This window comes from Mesoplodon mirus, assembly GCF_964341445.2.
Source record: "Mesoplodon mirus genome assembly, chromosome: 2".
Lineage (NCBI taxonomy): Eukaryota > Metazoa > Chordata > Mammalia > Artiodactyla > Ziphiidae > Mesoplodon > Mesoplodon mirus.
Genome location: NC_138977.1, coordinates 191,001,095 through 191,025,214, shown reverse-complemented (window position 1 = coordinate 191,025,214; position 24,120 = coordinate 191,001,095). Strand labels below are relative to the sequence as shown.

Sequence of the window (24,120 nt, the reverse complement as noted above, 5' to 3'; positions counted from 1 at the left end):
TAATCCTTATAAAAACTTAATGGGGTAGGTATTATCATTCCTCTGATATAGGTAATAAACCAAGTTAGAGAAGTTAATGAGCCCAAGGTTACTTAGGTAATAAGTGGCACAACCGTGATTTGAATCTAAGTAGCTGTCTACCTGTCTCTAAGTAGCTGTCTACCTGTCTCTAAGTAGCTGTCTATCTGTCTCTTACTCCCTTCCATTCTTTAATCCTGTACTTTGTTCTCTCTCCTGCTCCTTTGGTGACACCCCTGGCTAAAGAAGTTGCTGATTCTATCTGGAAGGTACACCATATTTTTAAGACAAGTTATTAACAGTTGTAGAGAAGCAATGCTGACAGACAAACTTTCTAAATAAATGGCTATTTTTTCAAAGATGTAAAAAGCTGATATTTTGATTACTGTTTGTTGATATTTAAATCCATATACTGTCTTACTTGGAGTCATTCCAAGTCCTAAATAGAGTAACTTAAAATATCACATCCTAAGATACTGGGGAAATTGCACCACAGTAAAAATATCTATAGACAAAAATAAAACTATACCAGAGAAAAAAAATACTATTGGGGCTACCAACTTAGAATTTATCAGAGAAAAAGAACAAGCAGAGGTATAATAGACAAATGATTGGATTGCAATTTTTATACATTTCTTTGTGTATATACATGTGTATATGCTTACACCTGGACTAAATCAGGGCATTGTGAACATTCAGGGGATGAGAAGACATGTCTTCCCGACATTTTTTAAAAAAATAATTAAAAATCAGGAGTCACACACAATCTCTTTTGAAAAGAAAAAGTTACCCAAACTCTTGGGAAAGTTAAGCACATTCATGTGGCCCACAGATCATCATTACTGCAAAACAATCCTGACATCTGGAATTCCTTCTTGTTTTGTTTGAGAAAAAATGATTTCAAATGAGCAGAAGTTTTTATTTTCATTTAAAAAATCTGTTTAAAATTGCATAATTTATGGTCCAGTGGAAACACCTCCTGCTCTTTAACATATTCTCATTAAGTAGATATTATGGAGGTATATTTTATTGGCTTCAAAAGACATTTCACCATTTATTTGCTTCAAATGCCCTTTAAATATCAACAAAGAGCCTTTAAATCCCTGGAATTTAGCTTGAAACTATAAATTACACAAGGAAAGACAGGAGAGAAAGTGTTAACCTATGCATGTCTTGTCAAAATAGGACTTCAAGATTTAACTGCAAGTGTTTCTAAATTTTAGCAGAAACTATGGAGAAAGAACAGACTCCCTACCTGGCCTCATGTTATAATCACCTGTACTTGGGCATCACCCTTACCACCCCTAGAGGGATTCTCATTCAACTGGTCTGGAGTGGAGCCCAGGAAATTGTATGGTTTAAAACCTCCTCAGGTGATAATACACAGCTGATGTTAGAACTTCTGAAATAAGATCTAGTCTATGCATGTTAAATGTCAAACAAAATGAAATATGGAGAGTAATTTATTCCACCTGCCAAATAGTTGGGACAGACACATCTTTAAAAATTACTAAAAAGAAGAAAAATCTATAAAAGAAAGACAGAGTCTAGATTACAGGAGAAAGAATAATTCAAAATTGTCTCTAATAATTGTCCTGTCTACTTTTCATCACTTTTAATGAATAAATGTTTTCATAATTGCCAGTATTTACAAATAATGCCTTTGAAATACCAAAAAAAAAATCACATTCTTCCTAGATTCTGGCCTAAGTGATTCATATTCAACTCCATTTCCATGAGGACCAACCAATAAGGTATTCATATTACCACTGTATGCATAAAGCTCTGTGTCATGGCTCTGTATATGGAGAGGAAGTAAAAGCTGTGAGGTAGAGAAAGGATAGAGAGTAGAAAGTAAGGATGGCATTTAGAAGAGAGAGAAGCAGATGTAGGAAGTAGTTGAGTCAAGTTAACAGTGAAGCACCTTAGCAGATCCATGAATAACTACAGCTGAGGTCCTTACAGTCTCTTTATCCAGAACAACCTCCAGCGTAGGCTTCCTCATGAAGTCTGGATCTTGACTTTTTCCTGCTCCTGTACATATGTATCCTTATTTGTTGCTCTTCTTACTCCTATTCCCATCCTCCACCCTCTCTTCCATTACTAGACTTAACTCAGCCAAAGTAGAATGAAACTTCAATGCTTACTACCCCTAGTTACTGCCTACCTCTGCGAGATCAGTCTCCCTAAGTCCCTTCTAATATTCTTCATTGGTCTCATAATTAACTATAAAGAAACAGTCCAACCCCTTAGCCTGACATCCAGCATCCACCATGATCTTGTCCTAAGTCTACTTTTCTGACTATCTCTCAATCCAAGTCTAGAGCTATTCTGCACTCAAGCCCATCAGGTCTCCCAGATACACCAGTTACTTCTTACTTCTTAGGTTCCTTTGTTCTTGTTTCCCATTTGCCATATGCCTAGAGTCCCCATCCTTATTTTCACACTCTCCCTGGTTGAGATGAATTTATGCCTGCACCATCAGGTTGTGTGTGGTTGTACATATGTAGGAATGCACAAGCACATGTGTGGCTATGAATGTGTATATATACATAAGGGTGAATAAACTCCTGGTGGCCAGTGTTGATAGCACAACATCACACAAGAAGTTTCCTTTTGTAGCTGGTTCTGACACCACCACTCCCTTACAAATCCTCCAGCTTCTGCTCAACTTGGATAAGAATATCAGAAACTCTGAACCAGAGATCCTCATAAGTGACTTGTCCTTGACAACATTGAATATTGAGAGATGAATAGCAGTTTTTTTAATCCAAAAAAGACTTTGGAAAATTTTAACAGCAGATGGAAACTGTACATGTGTTGGATGAAGGAGTGGGTAATGGAGAAGGAATGGACATCCTTAAGACCAGACAACATGAGGTGCTTTCTATTCCCTTAAGGTTATACTGTGATGGTTAATTTTATGAATCAACATGACTGGGTCACAGAGTGCCCAGACATTTGACCAAGCATTATTCTGGGTGTGTCTTTGAGGGTATTTCTGGATGAGATGAATGTTTGAATTGATAGACTGAGTAAAGCAGATTGCTCTTCCTAATGTGGGTGAGCCTCACCTAATCAACTGAAGGTCTGAATAGAATAAAAAGGCTAAATATGAGAGAATGCCCAGTTTATTACAAAAAAAAAAAAAAAAAAAAGAGAGGGAGACCTCTATCCTGCCTGAGTGCTTGAGCTAGGACATCAGTCTCTTCCTGCATTCAGAGTTGAACTGAAACATTGGCTTTTCTTGGGAAGCCTTCTGGCTTTCAGACAGGAACTACATGTTGGCTCTCCTGGGTCTCCAGATTGCCAACTGCAGATCTTGGGACTTGTCAGCCTCCATAATCAGATGAGCCAATTCCTTATAATAAACCTCTTTATCTATTGATAGATAAATAGATTTATATGTATCTTACAGATACTAGAACAATGACAACACTAAAACTATGTAGGTATATGTATTAGCCAGTTAGGATTCCAATTGGAATATTGGTTCTGTTTCTCTGGAGAACCCTGGCTAATACATATACATACATGGTTTTGGTGTTGTCATTGTTCTAGTACATGTAAGATCAAGGTACAGATGGCTACTGTGTTATCTTCTCTCAATAATAATTCCCAACTCTGACTCCATGCCTGACTTTCTTAAAGATCCCTGGGAAAGAGAACTGGCAGAGTTTAGAAATTCTAGAATCACATAACCTAACAAGAAGAGTAGAATTTCTTTGCATGTATGTTGAATTTCTAAGTTGACTTACAAATTGGTATGGTGGTAATCACAGCATACAGCTGTGATAGGATAGATATCCTTCAGCTTAAAAGCAGATGTTTATCCAATAGTCCTGGGACCAATTATTTGTGTGTCTGATTACAGAGACCTGATGAGCTGGTGAGGTCTGGTGTTATCATGTCTCTTTTTATTCTCGTTGAGATTGTCCTTTTGAACTTAGTTCCTGCATCTGGTTTCTTCAGACCAATTTGGAAAAATTAAATTGAAAACTCAATGTTCACCAAGGCTGCCAATCGCTGACTGATGGAATACATTCAATCCTGGAGTGAAGCTTACAAATTCCAACTACCTAAAGCTCTGTAGTACAATGGCCCTGAGGCAGTCTGACTCTTTCAATAAAGGCCAACCTTATGTTTCCCTTAAAAAAAAAGATTATATGGATATTCTATAACTAGGTCACTGAGTAAGGGTGACTTGCCATCTGATATACCTTGATAAGAGATGTAGCAAATGGTTCTGCTTGGTGTTTTCTTTTTTTTTTTTTTTTTTAATGTACCGTTGTTGTTTTTTTTTTTTGGCTGTGTTGGGTCTTCATTGTTACACACAGGCTTTCTCTAGATGAGACAAGCAGGGGTTACTCTTCGTTGCGGTGCACATGCTTCTCATCGTGGTGGCTTCTCTTGTTGCGCAGCATGGGCTCTAGGCATGCAGGCTTCAGTGGTTGTGACACGGGGGCTCAGTAGTTTGTGCTCGTGGGCTCTGGAGTGCAGGCTCAGTAGTTGTGGTGCATGGGCTTTGTTGCTCCCTGGCATGTGGGATCTTGCCAGACCAGGTACGAACCCGTGTCCCCTGCACTGGCAGGCGGCTTCTTGACCACTGCACCACCAGGGAAGTCCCTCCGTGCTTTATGAATTGCCTGCAATTGTAATTCTCACAGAGAAGCCGGTGACAGTTTCCTGTAGTAAGAATTTCAGGGCTCTGGCTAGCCCACAGTTGTATCTCACCGGGATGAGTAGCACAGGGCTCTGGCCATGTGTTCTTCATGTCCTCTACTTAGCTAGTCAAACCCAAGCTGACCAATTGCAGCATCCATCTCTCATCCCCGATTGTAGACTGCCCTCCAAAGATTCAGGCTTCTGAAAGAAATCCAGATCCTCTTCTCCCTGCTCTTTGTCAACAACCCCAAATTCTGCCCTGGTCTCACATCTAGCCTTCCCCAGCCCTCCCAGCATTACAACCATATGGCTGCTCCCAACCTGATGCACTTAGAAAAAGTGAAAGATTAAAGACCAGATTGTGCGAAGCCTGATGAATGAATAATTTGGAGTGTTTGTTTCCACGATTCAGTTTTTTTTTCCACTGAAAAGCCAGAAACTTCCAAGACTCAGTGTCAGAAAATAAAGGCAGGGGGCAAGAAAAACAGTCTGTACCTCCTGAAACATCTATGGAATTTACTCATACAAATTCCGGGCAGTCTGACCACACATACAACTACTTAGATTTATAGTTCTACCTCTCAAAATTGGACAATTTGCTTCAAGGACAAGAGTCAGCTAGACAGAACTTTTGAAGATGAAAGAAAAGATCCTAGTGTATGTCAATGATTAAATTGTGTCAATGCAGTATTTTTTGGTTGCAAAAATAAAATCAGCTCAAATGTATATATAAACAAAATAATAAATTTCAATCACAGTGAAAAAAAAGATTATATAAATTCTGATTTTATGTTAACTCATATGCGTTGGTATAAACTGCCCTTATGAAATTCTTGCCTCCTTATTTCTAGTCAGCCACTGGGTTCTGATACTTTGCTTTCTTTTGAATTCCCACTGCCATTAATTATCATCTCTGCAGCCATCATTTAATACCTAGATCATTGCTGTAATTCAGCCTCTAGTCTTTTCTAACTCTAATGTCATCGGTACAACACTGGTTGATTTTCTTAAATATCCATTTTATATTACTCTTCAAATAAAATAATTCCAATGGCCTCATATAACTCTATGAACTAATGTCAATTTTTCTATCTTATTACCAAACTTCTCCAATGTTGTACTTCATATTAATTTCCAGTGTATACATTCCCTCTACTCAGGCTAGTTTGAAGGATGGCTAGGAGTTAGGAGAAGGGAGAAGAAAGGGACTCTAGGGGACAGAGGAGTAAGTGAAAATAATATGGATGGTTGAGAAGCTTGAGTATGATTAGAATGTTGAATTCAAGTTGGGAGGGGGTTTCTCGAGAGAGGGAGCAAGAGTGACAGAAGATAAAGCTGGTAAGGTAGGCAAGAATTAAATCAATATTGACATGATAAGAGTGTTTGCATTGTATTATGAAGTCACTGGGAACAGCATGGAAGAATTCTAGGACCCTGTGTACTTTAGAAAGATAACACGTGAGTTTTGTTGAGAACAGCTTAAAGGCAGAAAGATTAGTTTAGAGACAGATGGAAAAGAAAAAGGAGGACAGAACATCCTACATTCATTCCTCATTCATTCATTGAGGAATGAAGGTAGGATAAAGAGAGGGAGGGCCATAAACCCACCAAGGATGTACACTCATCTTCTTAGCCCTTAGCCTCGTGTTAGTTGGCACTTCATACATATTTGCTAAACAGAATGGACATGTTATATATCCCCTCTGACTACTCCAGACTTTGTCCTCTTTTTCCTAATTTTCTAGTTTCACCACAGGATGTTAGAATATACAATATTTTGCACTGTGTTGTTCATTATTGGTTCACAAGTCTAAGGGTGTCATAGTCAATAATGAACAAAAAACCATGGGATCATGAAGTCATACTGACTTAGGTTCAAATATTGAGTTCCATCCTTTAAGAACTTTGCAAACTTGGGTTAAGTTATTTATAACTGGCTCCCAGTTTCTTCATTTCAAAATTGGAGATAGTGATGCCTGCCTTATAGGGTTGTTATAGTGATTCAAAGTGATTGGATAAGTGCACAGCACGGAGCTTGGTACATGACACTCACTAATGTTTTTCTTTATTGGATAAGTGCACAGCACGGAGCATGGTACATGACACTCACTAATGTTTTTCTTTATCTCTTCTACCTTCTCGCCTTCTGTCCCCAGTTATGTGGCTATTTTATTCAATAAAGAGTATTGATTGTGCCTTTGAATACTTTGATTTTTTTTTTTTTTTTTTTTTTTTTGTCATAACAGTGAAAATAACAGAGCCTGAGAGGTTTCTACTCTGGGGTGATTTCAGACCAGATTTCTAGCCTGTTTCTCTTGCTAATTACCCAGGTTCCTTTAAATCACTCTATACTGACTTAATTAGGAGGCCCTGCCTATGATAGAGAACATCTCTGCCTTGGGAAAACTGCAATAGTCAGGGAGAAATTGTTCCCAATTTGCACAGCAAGCCAGTCGTGGGGATAGTTAATTTCTAAGCCACTGACTTCCAGGCTAAAATACACTTTCTACATTTTGACCCCATAGCCTCTCTCTCTTCTAACCATTTTCCTCAAGTAAAGCACTGTGAAATCAACACAGAAATGAGATGAGAATTACAGCTGCAATAGCTGAGGTTTATGCACACTTACTTGGTATTGTTCTAAGATCTTCATGTGTAACTTCTGATCTAATCTCAAAGCAACCTTGATTTTACAGCAGAGGAAACAGGCACAGAGAAGTTACCTTGCTGAAGGTCACATGGCTAGTAAGTGGTGAAACTAGGATTTGAGCCCAGGCATTCTGAGTCCAGAGCCTTCTGCTTTAACATTGTATTCATCTCCCTCTTGGCCATTCCAGCACCATGAATCAGCTTTGTTTCATTGGAATTTGGGGAATACTTTGAAATATTGAATTATTATTATTGGAAGTAATAAACTAAATTATTATTATTTTAGTAAATATTTGATCTTATGGCTTATTTTGAAAGGCAAATAAGAATAAGAGTTTCTAGACATTGTAATTTTTTCTCTTATCTTTATTACCCTCTGGGACCTCATAATGGCATTTCCTGATTAATTCCAACGTAAGTAATGCAGTTGTATTAAGTAACTTATGAAATGAGAGAGACACGTGGAGGAATTAGTACCTGGTAAGTGTGATGCTCAAATGACTTTAATAATAAATCAAAATTATTTAATACGTAAATTCTTTCTCAAAAATCAGACAAACACCTGCCATTCAAATACCTTCTATTATCCTCTGGTTACCCATGACACTTTCACCCTGGGCCATCTCTCCTGTACGTCTTCTCTTCCCCACCATCAAAACTTGCTTGTCCTAAGTACCATTTTCCTAAGGCTTTATGAGACTAGTGAATATGCTAGGTGATTTTAGGCTACGGTGTTCCTATATGTCAACACCTCAAAGTGCCCTGATCACTCCCACTCTGTATTCCAACTAATTTGTATTTTAAAAAGGAACTTCTGGAAACATACTCTTTTTATCCTAAATGAAGAACTCTATTGAGGCTGATGGAGCTGCTATTTGGGTGCATCTGGGTTCCAATTTAAAGCTCCAAATTAGGTCAGTTTAAATATGGGATTCCCTTAGCATTCAGAGACCTAGCAACCCAATTATCCTTTCCCTGGGGAGAAGGGTGTGTCCTCCAGGTGGGAGGTGCTATGTCCTTTTCAGACGCTAACAGAATTCGAGTGTAAGGCAGCCAAGTCATTCAGGACAATTACTTTGTATTTTCAGAGGTGACGCCACTGTGTTCCTGGCCTGTGCCTGTGCATATTTCCTCTGTGTCCTGGGCCTGGCAGTCTCTTTGTTCACAAGAGAGGTCTTCTTTAACTGCCTCTCTGGCTGTGTCAGTCCCTGAATCTGAACGTAACAGGGAGAGTGGCACTCAGAGTGAAGGGAATATTTCCTCATAATCGTGGAGGTCCTATTAATCTCTCTCTCAGAGTCTGCATAGAGAATCAGGATGAATTAGAAATGCTGTCCTTTGGGAGGTGGTATAATGGAAAGGGCCTGCCTGAGGGATGGAGTCCTGCACATGGGTTCTTACCCTAATAAAAAGTGTCTTTTATCCCTGGGGCACTCATATAGCTTTTTCTCTATCAAAGGACCTCAACGTTTCCTTTTAACTCCAAGACTCAGTGCTTCTCAGTGTTCCATTTTTATTCTGTTTGCAGGGTCTATGTGCCAGACTGCTGGAGTTCACTCTTGTTTCTACCACTGATTCACTGTGTGATCTTGGGCAATTTTTTTCATGTCTCTGAGACATCACCTCTTTCCTGGAAAAATGGAATTGCACCAGTACCAATTCCAGGAGATTCCAGAGGATTAAATGAGTTAATCTATGTGTCTGGCATATGGCAGGAGCTATATAAGGATATAAGAGCTATTATTAATATCATTGTTATCATTATCATACAGTGTCCATTGGCTGGTAGTAAATGCCTGAATTGTGAGGCCGTGTTAGGGCTCTTCAGGAAAGAGGATTGGAAAGAGGGTTCCTAAGGGGGGCATTTGTATGTGCCAACAGAGTTTTCTCCTCTGTGGTATCAGATTCTGCTTTTTGACTTCCACTGCAAGTAAGCACAGGTTTTAGGCTAAGCCAATTCATGCAGAAGGCCCCAGCTGAGCCCCAGCTGAGCACGAAATATAAACCTAATAGACAAGCTGGATAGAAGGCTACTACAGATGGGTTAATAGAAGTGAAAATCAATTGCGTTTATACCTAATGCCCTGCCAGTGCTCTGTCAGTTTTTTAGGAGATGTTATAGAATCTTCCCTTCTTTGTTTCCTTCACTATCTTAGTTACAGCATCTGCACTGGTTTAAATCTTTTTAGGGTTGTTTTCTTCTGGGACCTGCATGGGACTTGTTCTCCTCTCAGCTTCCATCTGGATCCTTATATCCTTCCTTCACAGTTTCATCAAACCTCTTAATTCATCAACAAATCAGTTAATGCCCAGGACAGTAGTTGAAGGCTCCCTACGTAGTCTGCACTATTGCTACATAAATGGAGCTAAGCTTATAAACTCTAGGTGAGAGCATCATTCAGTGATGAATAATGACAATTACCTTGAAGAAACTAGGATTACTAAATTGACTATGAAGAAATTTGGCATTAAAAAAATCTAAATTCTTCTGTATAAAATGCTCTGTGAACTAGAATATTCTATAGAAATAAGGTATCATGGTAGTTAATTTTGCTCTGTAAATCTAGTGTTAAGTCTACTGGGCATCCCAAAACAATGGTCATTTTTTAACTCCTAGAGGAAGAGAAGACATTGCTATGTCCTTGAAGGAGGGATTTTGATAGAATTGCAAACCGGTTTGCTGGCTTAGTCATTCCTTCTGGCCAAATTGTCATATTCTAATTCTCTTTAGCCACATTACTGACTGGGGCAGAACCCTGTACATAACCTTGCAAACTAGAGAGAGTTATCCTAATCCTTATTATTACTTTCCTCTTAATATTAGCACGAACTGAGTCTTATTGGAATAAGCAAATCTGGAAAATGTTTTCTGTATGATCAGTAATACCTACATATATAAAGTTCTACGTATATATCCGAATAAGGAAAAAACAAGCTTTAAAAGAAAATCAAATCTGAGAGCTTAAGATACCGGTATATTTTAGTCAAGACAACTATTTTTACAAAGATAAATACTTTAATTTTTCATTTGGATCCATCAAAAATATTCATCACAAAATTCTAATTTATTAAAATAAAAATTTGAAATAGTTTTTAATGCTGATAACCTAGTTGGGTTAGGTTTGATGGAATAAAGAGATAAATCAGCTTTTCTGATCGAATCAGCAACAAATTAAATATTTGTTAATTACTGCCTGGATTTTACTTTATTAGGCCAAGGAGCAGATGGGATTTAGATTTCTAATACAGAATGTCACTGTAGTCGTGCTGTTCGTTTTCTAGATGCTTTCCCTGGGGGAGTTTGGACTGTTACGACTGCACTTTAGAAGAGCCTGGTTACTGTTTCCATGAATAAGATAAAATGGTGTTTATCCTCTGTGGATCAATACCATCTTGTTTGAACTTATTGAGTCATTTAGAGACACATAAGGTAATGAAAACCATTGTGCAATAGTACCCAGCGTACTACCCATACTGCCCAGGTTTCTGTAGGATGACAGTATTTTAAAAGATAGTTATTGAAACAGATTTTTAATATCAACTGGCTGTGTGATGAAATGAACACACACTGTGACAGGGTGTCTTGTGGGTCTCAGTGAAAAAATTATTTTTTTTAGAATAAAAGAGAATGATAAGTTGTCTTATTTTCTGAATAAATGGAATGGGGTTTCACTTTGTGACTCACAAAAAAACTTCATTGTTTACATACAGCTTTTCATTTAAATGATAGTAGCATTGTTTTGACAAAGAGGAGTTAATAGGTAAGTTTGGAAAGTTTTAGGAAACTTTTCTGGAGGTTTTTACCAACAGGGAAACGGAAAGGGAAAAGAGTTTTGCTGAATTCCTCCTGTGTACCAGGGACTGTGCTTAACTATTTTGCTTTATCATCTCATTTAATCTTTACTAAATTCTGCAGGACAGATTTTGCCCCCATTTTACCTTTGAGGATTCTGAGATTTAGGGAAGCTGAATATCATGCCCAGGGTCACAAACCTAGGGAGTTTGTGAACAAGCAGTCCAACCCAGCTCTGTCAGGAGAAAAGTCCAGTGTTCTGTCTATAATTAATTTGGAAAGTCTCTAAGATAAGCATGGACCTGTTTGACGAAAGATGGTTAGACTCTAAAGTACCTAAGAGGTTTTCAGTCATGATGATTTCAATAGTGATGGTTTCAGTCAATTCTGGTTGTTATGAATGCTGAACACGGGTTATAAAAATGATTTGTTCTGTCTTAATCTGTAGTCTGAGGAATACCATTTCTGAGAGATGTTAATAAATGTTACTGAAAGAAGATGTTCTGTTGTAAATTAAGCTTAGGAAACAGAACATTGCTTACTCTCCTAGATATTCAAGATGAATGAATGTATTTACACACAGAATAAATCTCCAGTCATTGTGAGGACGGTCTCATGGTTCTATGCTTGGGCTCTGGAGTCAGACCACTTGGCTGGGGAACTTGGCTCTGCCACCTCCTAACTGGGTGATTTTCAGCCCATTAGGTAACTTACTTGTGCCTCAGTTTTCTCATTTTGAAAAATGTTATAATAGTATCTACCTTATCTGACTCTTCTAAGAATAACTTGAGATAAACTCATGGAAAGCACTTAGAAGTGCACTTGGCAATATGCATAATAAATGTCTGTTATTATTATTATTCAAAATACTCATGTAGTAACAAGCCCTGCTTTAACTTGTCCAACCACCATTTCCTCAACTTACTTGACAATAGAATCCCTCTTTTTGAGCCACATATATTAATGCCCACTGAATACAGTGTAGGAAATGCTATATTTGAAAAGACACAAAAGCAACTTGGTATTAGCCCAATTGGAAATAATAACCAAATATTCAGTGTTTTCATATCCACTATGTCATTTTATGTTTGCCCATAACAACTAATTTCTTTTTTCTCAACAACTATCTTTCTCCTTCCCTTACACTTGATAAATAATAAATTGAAACAGTAAAATGTGAGAACTATCTCAAATGGGCAGTATCAATACTATTCCAGAAAATATTGCCCTTAAAAATGAACCTGTAAGTCATTTGTCTATTACCTGTATTTAGCAGGGAAAGCCCTCAGTGTTTTGACAAGTTAGTGATTTCACTTTTATTTCCAGACCTATGCTCCTACTGTATGCATCTCAGCATATATTAATAAAAAAGAATGTTTCAGACCAGACCGCCACATCTTTGATGATCTTAAATTGTATACAACTAGAGTTAAATTTGCTAATGCACGTTTTGCAGAACACTAATCCTGCACAATGCACAAATGATGGTGTGTTAGTCATCTTCTTGGAGATATACAATACACATCTCAGAAGTCCCATGGTAAAGAAACTTGTTTGGGAACCCATTCTCCTTGGAACTTACTTTGGTAATCATAGAACAAAACTATTTCAATCAGAGTATTTAAGAGATTTCTGGGAGGAATGGGATATTCCTGGTAAGTGCCCTGATTGATTTCTTTTTTTAGGTAAAATACCATCATAGTCTGATTGTGAATCATCTTGTTGGAGTGAACAAAATGATCATGTGAAATATATCCACTGCAACACAGTTGCCCAAACCATCCTGAAAGGAAAAGATCTAATAATTAGCCATCTCAAGGTTGAGATTTAATATACTCAAACCAATCATTGTCCATGACTCTGTGTGTGTGTGTGTGTGTGTGTGTGTTTGGTGGTGGTGCAGGATAAAGGAGGAGAGGAAAGAAGATAATTGAATATATGAAGTCTAAAGTATGGTAGAAATTATGACCTATACAGAGAACTCAGAATCTGTCAGTGACGTTAATACTATTTCTCTTGTTAATTATACTTTTACGTTTCCTGGGATCTGAGGACCAGGACAGGCAGTCAACCACAACTCTCCCAGCTGTCTGGCTATTGCTAAATACATTTCTCAGAAACATTAGCCTTACTCTTATACCCAAAGTGATAAATCTACATTTTTTTTAACCCTCAGAAATTGATTAAATCAAGGAGCAAAAACAGCTGCCATCTCATTTTGAGATTATGTGATCATTCTAATTTTCTTTTGTTTTCAGGTGGCTTCATTAGTATAAAAACAAACTAGAAAAATCTCTGAATTCAGCTCTATAGTGGAAGAGGGTAAAAACTGTTTTCACTGCATTCCCACTGATCCACACCGCACAGTTTCACACAGTTGAGATAGAAAAAGCAAAACACATGGACAATACCTGAGTGATTTCAGAGATCCCCACCCGGAAAAGGTTTCCTTGATTATGGCGAATTCAACGTGTCACTCTGGGTATGCTCTAATCATCATATCAAACTCCAAAGGTTCAGTGGCTTTAGGCTTGGTTTACAATTCCTGGATGTTAAACTTTAACTCACCCTGTCTCTTGCATCCATGCAGCCCTTTGACCAGATAATTGGGTCACTACAACCCAAGCAGAATCTACAAAATTACTGTTGTCATTTGTTTACCATATTAAAATGAATTTTGCATTAAAAATCATTAACATGAATATTATTTTGATGCCGTTTTAAGTGATATATTTTAAAAGTAGAACTCACTGCAATTTGGGTAACTAAGCTTTTCTTTATATTGGCTCCCTTGTTTTCTGCTATGCCAAAATGATATTAACCCTATGGTAATTTAGGAGAATGTTTCCTTTTTTTTCCCCTCCACACTTCCTATGTCACTGTATTACATGGAATAAAGTGTGGAGTTTTAGGTCAAGTATGTAGATAAATGCAGACTTACCAAAATAAAACACAAAAAGCATTTATATAACCAAATAAATAGGGTCGGATCAGGTTGGGGAAAGCATGCTTCTTTTTATACAGGCTGCTCATTCAGATTTTAAGAGGGAGCCATAATAATCAGTCATGTACTGAGGTTATATGAGAGCCAAAGCTATTGTTCTATTACTTGTTCATTTCTTGAAGAATAGGAAAATGTTATTTCCAAAGATATAAATTCTACGTTCTCAGTTCTCTGAGAAGAGCTCCTGTCTATAGAGGAAATTTCTAAGGGTCATAAAGCCCACTTAAAAAAAAAAAAAAGAACTAAAACTCTCCTAATTTTGAGCAAATTGTAAGGGTTTATAAACTACAGGTCCCCGCGCTAAAATTAGAGGGCACACTTGGTTTCAGTTCTAATAAGAGGAATCTGATTTTCTAGGAACCAACTATTAACAGAAGTACTTGTTCATTCTGTGCTTTCTTTTTTTTTTTTTTAACAAACAATCATTCCATAATATGGACATAGAGGAAGATAAGTCGACTACGCACATCTGGGAAAATAAAGTATACTGTCAGAATGCTAGTTCTGCCCACAGTTTTCAGTTCTCAAACACGAGGAAGCCTTGATTTACCTAAGTTTTTTCCAAAGCAAGGTCTACAAGGTTTAACAAAAACACTCCCAGAACAATTGTTTTGCCCTGGAATTTTGCCCCTGGAGTAAGACCTGAGGGAAGCATCATGCCCCTCCCAGCTAGACAGCTCTCTGAGGGACGCATCCCTCTACAACCTCCTTGGGAGTGGACACCCCTCACCAAGCAGTTTTATTGGTTTTCCTAGTGAAAGCTCAATCTGGGCTCATATGGTTCCCCAATGTGTGGGGAATTCTTTCATTGAGTTCACCTGGTCCTGCAGAGAACTGTTGATATTGTAAGATTGTCAGTCTTGGGAGGATTATTGTTGGTTGTTTGGTATGGTAGATGCCTGGATGGTGAGAAGTAGAGACGAAGCAAAAAAAAAAAAAAAAAAAAAAAAGCCAGGGTTTTGAGGGTATCTAATGGAACAACAAAATATGATGGTAAAAGAAGGCATTATGTTAACTGGTTATTTTAAAATATATCGGTTTCCTATTTGAGCTGTCCTGACATTTAACAGGGCAGGATTATAATCACGTTAAACCAAAATGTTTGGAAATAAGTTAAAATAGCCCTTAGATCTGACAATTCAGGTAAGATAATTCATATATTACTCATAAGAGCCAAAGGCAGTAATGAATTCGATGATATTGTTAAGATATTGCTGGAAAGCTTTTTCCTTTTTATTTTCTAAGCCATATTTGTTGCAATGATAGGGATGTGCTGATCAGCAATAAAAAGAAAAATAGTGGATCAGCCTCTGTCTTTCCTAAGGTTACTTACTTAGGGAGGCAATCTGTGGCCTTGGGACAAAGAGAAATCAAATGATCAGAAAGAGATCAAGTTCATGACCTTGATCTCATCAGTCTAATCAAGGGAAATAATTGTAGCTAGAATGGCAAGGCTTGCTTTTACTTTGTAAAACTAGACCTAGGTTAGTCCTCCTGGGGCTTCATTATCCTAGGAGAGACAAAGCAATAGTCAAATAAACTGTTATACAGTGTTAACAAGGAAAAAATTCGGTTTAAATAGTGGTTGGTAAATATTGTTTCATTTGTTTATTCTTCAGTTACCTGAGGACTTACTATCTGCTAAGTGTAGATGGGTAATTATTTAAAATGAGAGTTGAATTTATAAGTAGGGTGTAAAATCAATATACTGGGTCATATCCAACATACTAAAACCAGAATAGAATAGAAAATATCAAGCGAATTGCTTCTAGAAAGGGTATATAGTGCTCCTGAAACTTTTGTTTCAGTTACATGTATGTGTATGTGTGTACTGGTTATGATGTAAATTTTATTTTATTGTGGAGCACAATTTTAAACGCTCACAAAATATTGTTAGTCTTTAGGTATTCCATGGTTAACCAACCAGATACAGGGTATATGCATTAAGCCAGTTCCCCCCTGCAGTGACTAACTTAGTTATAAGTATTATGAGGGAGAAGTACAGGATGCTAAGCAGAGCATAAAACACAGGGACCTACAATTATACTTCAAAAACAAACTCATAGAAAGAGAGAACAGATTTGTGTTATTAGTGGTGGGGGTGGGTAAATTGGAGGAAGGCAGTCAAAAGGTACAGATTTCCAGTTACAGATAAGTACGAGGGATGGAATGTACAACATGTTAAATATAATTAACACTGCTGTATGTTATATATGAAAGTCGTTAAGCGAGTGAATCCTGAGTTGTCATCGCGAGAAATTTTCTATTTAATTTTGTATCTATATGAGATGATGAATATACACTGATATCACTTATTGTGATAATCATGTTAAAAAAAGAAACAAACAGAAACAACAACAACACAGGAACCTAACCTAGTGTGGGACTGTGTGGGAGTGAGGAAAGGCTTCCAGAACACCAGATATTTAAACTGAGACCCGAGGGGTGTGTGAGTGGGAGGGTGGGCATTCGAGTAGGTGGAAATAGCTCATGTGGACGCCCTGAGTTTGAATGAGTTTGAACTGGTAGAAAGCCAGTTGTGAGCGGCAAGACGGAGAAAGTGGCGGAAAGTGGCCCCTAGAGGGCCATGCATGTGGTGATACAGATTTCCAACATTATCCTGGGGCACCATGGGTAGTCACTGAAGGGTTCTAAGAAGGTGAGTCATATGATCTATTTGTGTATATTTTGGGTGTAGAGTTGAGAATAAATTGTCATGAGATGACATTGTCTGCCCCTCTCCTTATTTTAAAAATTGAGGAATAATTGATATATGATATATTAGTTTATCTTTTTTAAGATCAAAATATGCTTGTTTTAGAATTATTTTATTCATGTATATGTTCAAATAAGAGTTAGTGGTTTGGATTTGAGGGAGGCAAAGCATCTAACAGACTAGATGGTGGTGAAGATTAGGGTGGTGGCATTGGAGTGAGAAAGAATGGAATTGGAGGAAGAGGTTTACAAAATGGATCATAGTAACTGCTCATTAAATGGTAGCTCTCATCAGTCATGTTCTCTTTGGCTTGTGGATTTTAACTAATCTTGCTTTTAATATTGGACTGACTTTGCCACCTAGCAGAGCTGGCATACTTAGGCAAAATTCATTGATAGTTGCTGGCTTAGGTAAAACGAAAGCTTTAAAAAACTTAAACTATAATTCAAAGCCAAAGTGTAAGAAATTTCCTTCCCAGCCATGATCCTCCCTCTCCTATCTCAATAAAAGATTTCTTCAACGTTTTCATTTTCTTAGGAATTCAAATTTCACTTTGGATGTTTGATGGGTGGGTGGGTGTTATTTACTTCCCTAGAAGGGAACATTCTAGATAATGAAAGGGCCGTGTTGGTCACGTTACCTAGGGCACAAGCCTAATTCTCTTTCCTTCTCTATTATGTAGAAAGAGCTTTGAGCCTGGAGCTGGTACCTGAGGAATCCAGGGCTAATGCTATCACTCAAGAGCTGCTTGACCCTGAGCAAATGTCTGCCCCTTCTCTGAGTCTGTGTCGCTGCCTTTAATGAGGCAAACCTCTACCTGCCTTATCTACCTCACTGATTATTGAGATGGTCAAAGTATATGTGAAAATGATTTGAAAATAGTAGAGTACCACAGAGTACAGAGTAGAATGATTGCAGAGCAAATGAAACCTACATCCTCAAGGCTATGTCAATGCAACTTCTTGTTTTAATTTAACTGTGAAATAAGGTCTTCTAGGATTTTAAGCCTGCTCTTTTAGAGATTCATAACATTTCAACCTTAAAGCCTGATGCTATTCTTAATGCCTGCTAGACTTTGGAAGAAAGTAGAGTTTGATTCAGGGGGTTAGAATCCATCTGTTCTTTAATGCCACATCCCAGGATTTTAGACTTTTGACAAGTTATTGGTTTTGTAACTAGAGCCATCTAGTGTTGAACTGATTAAAACACACACACACATACACACACAGCCACACACACCTACCCACCCCTCTCTTTGCTTTGTGCTTTAGGAAATTGCATTTGGTTCTCCTGACATACTTGAACAGTATTTTCCATATCACATAGGATTAAATGAGTACTTGAGAATTTATCTAAAGTGTAGGCTAGATCTAACAATCATAGCAGCAAGCAGGAGGCTACCCTGGCCCTGTCCTTTAAACATGAATTGAGTATCTCCCACTTTTTAATCCTTGCTCCTTTCCATAGTCATTCCTGTGTTGAAATGAATGTTATTGAAGTTATAGTTTACAAAGATCATATTGCTTTTTTAAAGCAATATTATTTAGTTCAACCCCAAAGCAAAAGCAAATATGGATTTTTTAGTAAAAGAACAGTTTTAGAACAAGAAATCCAGTTGGTAATCTGGTGTTTTCCTTTACTGATATTAGAAAATACTGATCATTGGGTTTTTTGGGGGCTTTTTGATCATTGGGTTTTTAATCTGCCTAATGTGCTGTGCTCTATTTTCTTTACTATAAAGAAAATAATTCCCACAGAAAAATTGCTTCTAAGCTCTTAGATAACTTCTTGAGAGGAATTTATTATATAATCTCTCTCCTAATGATCATGACATTACCTACTTCCTTGAGTTAATTTTACTAAGTTTTGACAAAAAAGATCTTTTCAAAAGGTAGGAGACATCCTGGGGGATGCAAAGTTAAAACGCATATACACATGTGTATGTGCACACAACTCATACACACAAACACACACACGTCCCAGACAAGATAATTATGGCATAATCATATATTTTTTCCTTCTTTCATCAAATGTACCGCTCCTTATGACCAATTGATACACTAAATTCTTCAGGTTCACAAAGCATCTGAGAAGTAATATATGGCAACTTGGGCAGCATCTTGCATTTTTTTCCAGTAAAACTAGATCTGGCTAATTTAGCAAATCTAGGTTTTCCACATCCAAGTAGAAAAACATTTATCAATGAACCAGAAAGGACATTTTTTTCTGATTTTCTTAAATACTAGAATAACATTGGGGTTAAGAATAACAGAAATGGAATAATAAAATGCTAATTATTTGCATTAATACATTTTCAAATGGTAAAAGAAAGCTGAAATGAATGGCAAGCTGGTTAGGAAGAGAACGTTAACTTTTCAAACATAACTGAAGCTGCTGCTCAATGGGCCTAATTCCTAATTTGTGTTCATTGTGGTTTATACAAAATGGAAAATTACATTTCAAATGCACTTTGTAGTTTCCAAAACACTTCTAATGTGTCTTCTCAAAAACCATATAAGATTAGGAGGCGGTAGAGTAAAATGTTTAATAGCATGGGTTTTGCAGTCCAGTTGCTTGGGTTGTCATCTCAGTTAACCACAGTAGCTATCTACCCTCAGGTAAGTCTTCTAACCTCTCAGAGCCTCTATTTTCACATCTGGTAATAGGGATCATGGTAAAACCTACCTCAGAGCTCCTATGAGACTCAAAGGAGAGAAGGCATGGAAAGAGCTTAGTCCAAAGCCAAATTCGTAGCATATATTTACCTATTAATTTTATATTAGTTTTAAAAGGAGCCTTCAGGGTTAACCGTCCTCCTTCCATTATACCAGTGAACAGAAAACTGTGATTCCATGTGGTCTCAAATGTACTGCTCTGAAAACTGGTGTTTCCTGTCAGATGGTCCGAGGTCATCCGCATGGTCTGGTGAACACCATGCATTTACAATGTGGAGTAAACAGTGTACGTGCGCTTTGAGAATCATAGATCACTGTAGGAATTAAGATATTATATGTATGTGTGTTTTATCTTCATAGCAACTCTGGGGAAAGATTAAGGCAGGAGGGCAATTTCCTCTGTTTTGAAGAAGAAAAGATGAGATAATAAGAGGTTAAATGTTTTGTGCAAAGTAGTGTTATACCAGGAAACAGTGTAGGGGTGGAGCAAAGCATACAGGCTTTTGCCGTTTACTCACTGAGTGGCCTTAGAAAGTCTCCTAATGTTTTTGAACATTAATTTTTTCTCATATGTAAAATAGGATTGGTAATATCTAATTTATAATATTTTGTTAGAATTAAATGAGCTTTGTGTTTGTACTATGGCTGGCACATGGTAAATTCCTGTCTCAGCTCCGGGTCTCGTTCTACCACACCGTAATCCATCCAGATTAGGATTCTTATCCTGGTTCTCCCACTAACAAATCGGTATTTTTATTTAGACTGCTTGAGGAGCCTTCTGCTTCCTGAATCTAAAGTTCTAAGTCTTTCATCACTTCTATAAAATTCTTGATCATCATTTCTTCAAATGTTGCCCCTGAACCAGTTCTCTCTAATCTTTCTCTTTATAGCTATGATTAGATATATTTTGGTAATTTCTTCAAATACACATTTCTTTTCATTAATTTCCTTCTCAACATTGTGTAATCTTATGTTTAATTCATCTTAATGTATCCACTAAGTTTTTAAACTTCGCCAAACACATATATACATATGTACGTGTGTGTATGTATATATATATATATATATATGCACATATACATATGTATATGTGCATATATATATCTTAGAAGTTCTATTTTTTTAACAGAGCTGTGCATTATTTTTCTTTGTTTTCAGTTCCATCTTTTATTTTGTGAATCATGATAAACACATTCATTTATAGTCTGTATATGATTACAGTTCTATCTATGAAGCGATTCATGTCCAGTTCTTTTTGTTGTTTTTGTTAACTCTCTTTTAAGATGTCTTATGTCCTTGTAGTTTTGTCATTTTTAGATTGTTATATTTAATATATAAGTTATTTAATAGAGAGGTTATATTTCATATGTGCTTTTATATGTAGGAATTCTGGACCGCCTGAGTTTGCCAAGGGGGTTGTATCCCTCCAGAGAGATTTTGCATTTGCTTCCTCTGGGCGACACTTTTCTAAATTAATTTTTTAGCTTGCTATTTATGATACTATGCAATATATATATATATACACACGTACACACACGCATATACAGACACAAATCATCTGTGTGTGTCTGTGTGTGTACCTTAAAACCTGCGTAAGGATATATTAGGTTATAAACATTAGAGAAATTTTATCTCATTTAGATCTAAGATTGAGACAGACAAATTCCATTTTAATTTTCCTTTGCCAGTGGGCAAATATCTTCCAGTCTACATTTCGTTTTGGACGGCGTGGTTACATTCAAGAGTCCTGGCTTTATGAAGGGGCTCAATACCAATGCTGATGCTATGCTTATTTCAGGTCCAAGGTCCCCACCTGGTTGCAAGGATCCACTCCACTTGGTTACTAATAATCAGGTTCTGACAATTTTTTGTTTTCTTATTTTTATGCATTTATATGAGTGTGTTATATTCTATCCACATTTCTAGGTCTTTTAATGGAAATTACATATATTTGAATTAGGTTTGGATTCATATAATAGGAAACCCAAAATAGCAGTGATTTAAAGAAGATAGAAGTTTATTTCTTATGTAAAATAAGTCCAAAGGAGGCAGTGAAAGCTGGCAGGGTAGCTATAAGATTTTCTCAGGGACCTGGGCTCCTTCCTGCCCTCAGCTATGATGTAACTCTCATCTTCACACACCTGGATCCTGATCCAAAGGAACATTATTTATTTATTTATTGGCTGCATTGGGTCTTCATTGCTGTGCACGCAGGCTTTCTCTAGTTGCAGCGAGTGGGGGCTACTCTTTGTTGCAGTGCATGGGCTTCTCATTGTGGTGGCTTCTCTTGTTGTGGAGCACGGGGTCTAGGCACACGGGCTTCAGTAGTTGTGGCACGCAGGCTCAGTAGTTTTGGCGCATGGGCTTAGTCGTCCAGCGGCATGTGGGATCTTCCCGGACCAGGGCTCAAACCCATGTCCCTGCATTGGCAGGCAGATTCTTAACCACTGTGCCACCAGGGAAGTCCCAAGCTGGTCATCACTTCTAAAATCCAGAATGCAGGGTACAGAAAGGAGTTTAGAAGACATACTTCCTCTCTTTAGGGAAATTCTCCCCAAAATCCCACTCAACATTTCTGCTTACATCTTACTGGCCAAAACTTGGTCAAATGGCCTCATCTAGATCCTAGTTGGAGGAATTACTCTTTCAAGGCCATCCCAAATAAGAACAGGGTTCTTTTACTATGAAGGCAGAATTGAGGTAAGCAACTAGTCTTTTCCATCACAAGAAGTTTTTCAAGAAGTCTAGTCTACAGGATTGCACCTAAAGGAACAATGTTCATTGAACATCTGGATCATGCTTGATATGGGGGTTATTGGAGCCAGCAGGCATGGTATCTGTTCTCATGGGGCTTTTGTCTAGAGGGATATATTGTCATATAACTTAATAACTATGGAAACAATTTCATGTCTCTGAATCTGTTTCCTCACTTGAAAATTTACATCCAATTAGGAGCTTTTGTGGTGACTAATTTTATGTGTCAACGTGGCTAGGGTATAGTACCCAAATATTTGGTGAAACATTATTTTAGATGTTTCTGTGGAGGTATTCTTTAGATGAGATTAACATTCAAATCAGTAGACTTTGAATAAAGCAGATTACCCTCCATAATGTGGGTAAACCTAATTCAATCAGTTGGAGCTTTAAGAGGAAAAGACCTTTCCTAAGGTAGATGGAATTCTGTCAGCAGATTGCCTTTGGGATTGAAATGCAACTGTTCCCTGGGTCTCCAGCCTGCTAGCCTACACTGCAGATTTTGGACTTGCCAAACTTCCAGGACTGAATTACATAAGCCAATACCTTAAATTCTGTCTATCTGTCTCTCTCTCTCTGTGGATACACACACACACAGACACACACACACAGACACACACAGACACACACAGACATAGCCACTTGCCAGAAGCAGGCTACTATTAAAACCTACCTTAGAAATTTGATAATTATCAAATTATAAAATTAGGAATGAAAAATCAAGGTCAATAAGCATTTGAGGAAAGGCAGATCTGTGTTACATAAGCAACAAATTCAGAACATAGCATGTCCAAGAATTATTATCTTCAGATATTTGATAGGAATTAGCATTTACTAAAAAAAATAATAGGCTACTATAAAAAAAGAAATCTTGGGCAACTAAGAATGCTCACTTCAGTATTATTGGAATTTCAACAATAAGAGTATATTTAGGTATTATTTTTAATACTAATTATTTTAAAAGTGAAATCTGTATACTACTGTTGTAAAGAGTATGCTAAATTGGTTGGTAAGGAGATGCTTAGTAAAACTGAATTTGACATGTTGGAATGTCGTTGGGTCAAGAAAAGAGAAGGCTGAGAGGGTTCACTTTAAATTTTGTTCCCATCTTAGGAATGGCAGTTACTCTGTAAAGAAGGCTTTGAAGAGGGATGTTGCCTTCACCAGCTGGTTTATCATCCACACCCTTTAAGCACTGACTTCCATTCTTTTTCTGTCATTGAGGAAATTGAGACCCAGAAAGAAGTGACCTCTGCAAGGCTGGCAAAAGGTTTAGTTTAGTGTAGAACATCAAGACCTAGGATAAGCAACTCCCAAACTTGAAACCCAACTTTAAAACTTTGTTCTAAGTTAGAGTTAGGAGGTCAGTTCTGGAATTCACTGGCTGGCATGGCTGAGTAGTAATGCCTGGTGAGATGGTGCGGTGATGAAGCATTCAGGCTCTCAAGCTTGATTTCCTGCTTTATTTACTTTGTAGCTCCCCCACTCACTACCTGTGAAATCTTGGTAAAATTATTTAAATTCTTGGTGCTTAGTTTCCTTCCATTTAAAATGGGGTATTTGGGGGATTAATTACTATAGTTATGTAAAGTGCTTAACCCACTCTAAGGATTCAGTGGATATTAGCTATAGGTTATTGAAGTAAAACATGAGTTCCTATGATATCATGAGTTCACCATCCAAAAAGATTTCCTAATAAAGGAGAAAGGTAAGAGTTCCTTTATATTGTTATTTGACAGAAATATGAGAGAAAGTAGAAGGGCCCAGAGTATATTCAGTTTGTGTCAAAGCATAAATTAAAATGTATGCTTGGTGTTCAGGGTAGCACTATTTATGCCTGAATCCT

At 37.4% G+C, this 24,120-nt stretch overlaps 1 protein-coding gene across 2 annotated transcripts in view; it reads right to left on the bottom strand.

Annotated features, from left to right (window-relative positions):
* Positions 1–13,617, bottom strand: part of A1CF (APOBEC1 complementation factor) — a 78,775-nt gene extending 65,158 nt beyond the window's left edge. For both annotated transcript variants that reach the window (XM_082639207.1, XM_082639208.1), the window contains exon 1: positions 13,537–13,617. The gene's annotated coding sequence lies outside the window, so the exon portion shown is untranslated. The remainder of the gene's footprint in view (positions 1–13,536) is intronic.
* Between the last annotated feature and the right edge of the window lie 10,503 nt (positions 13,618–24,120).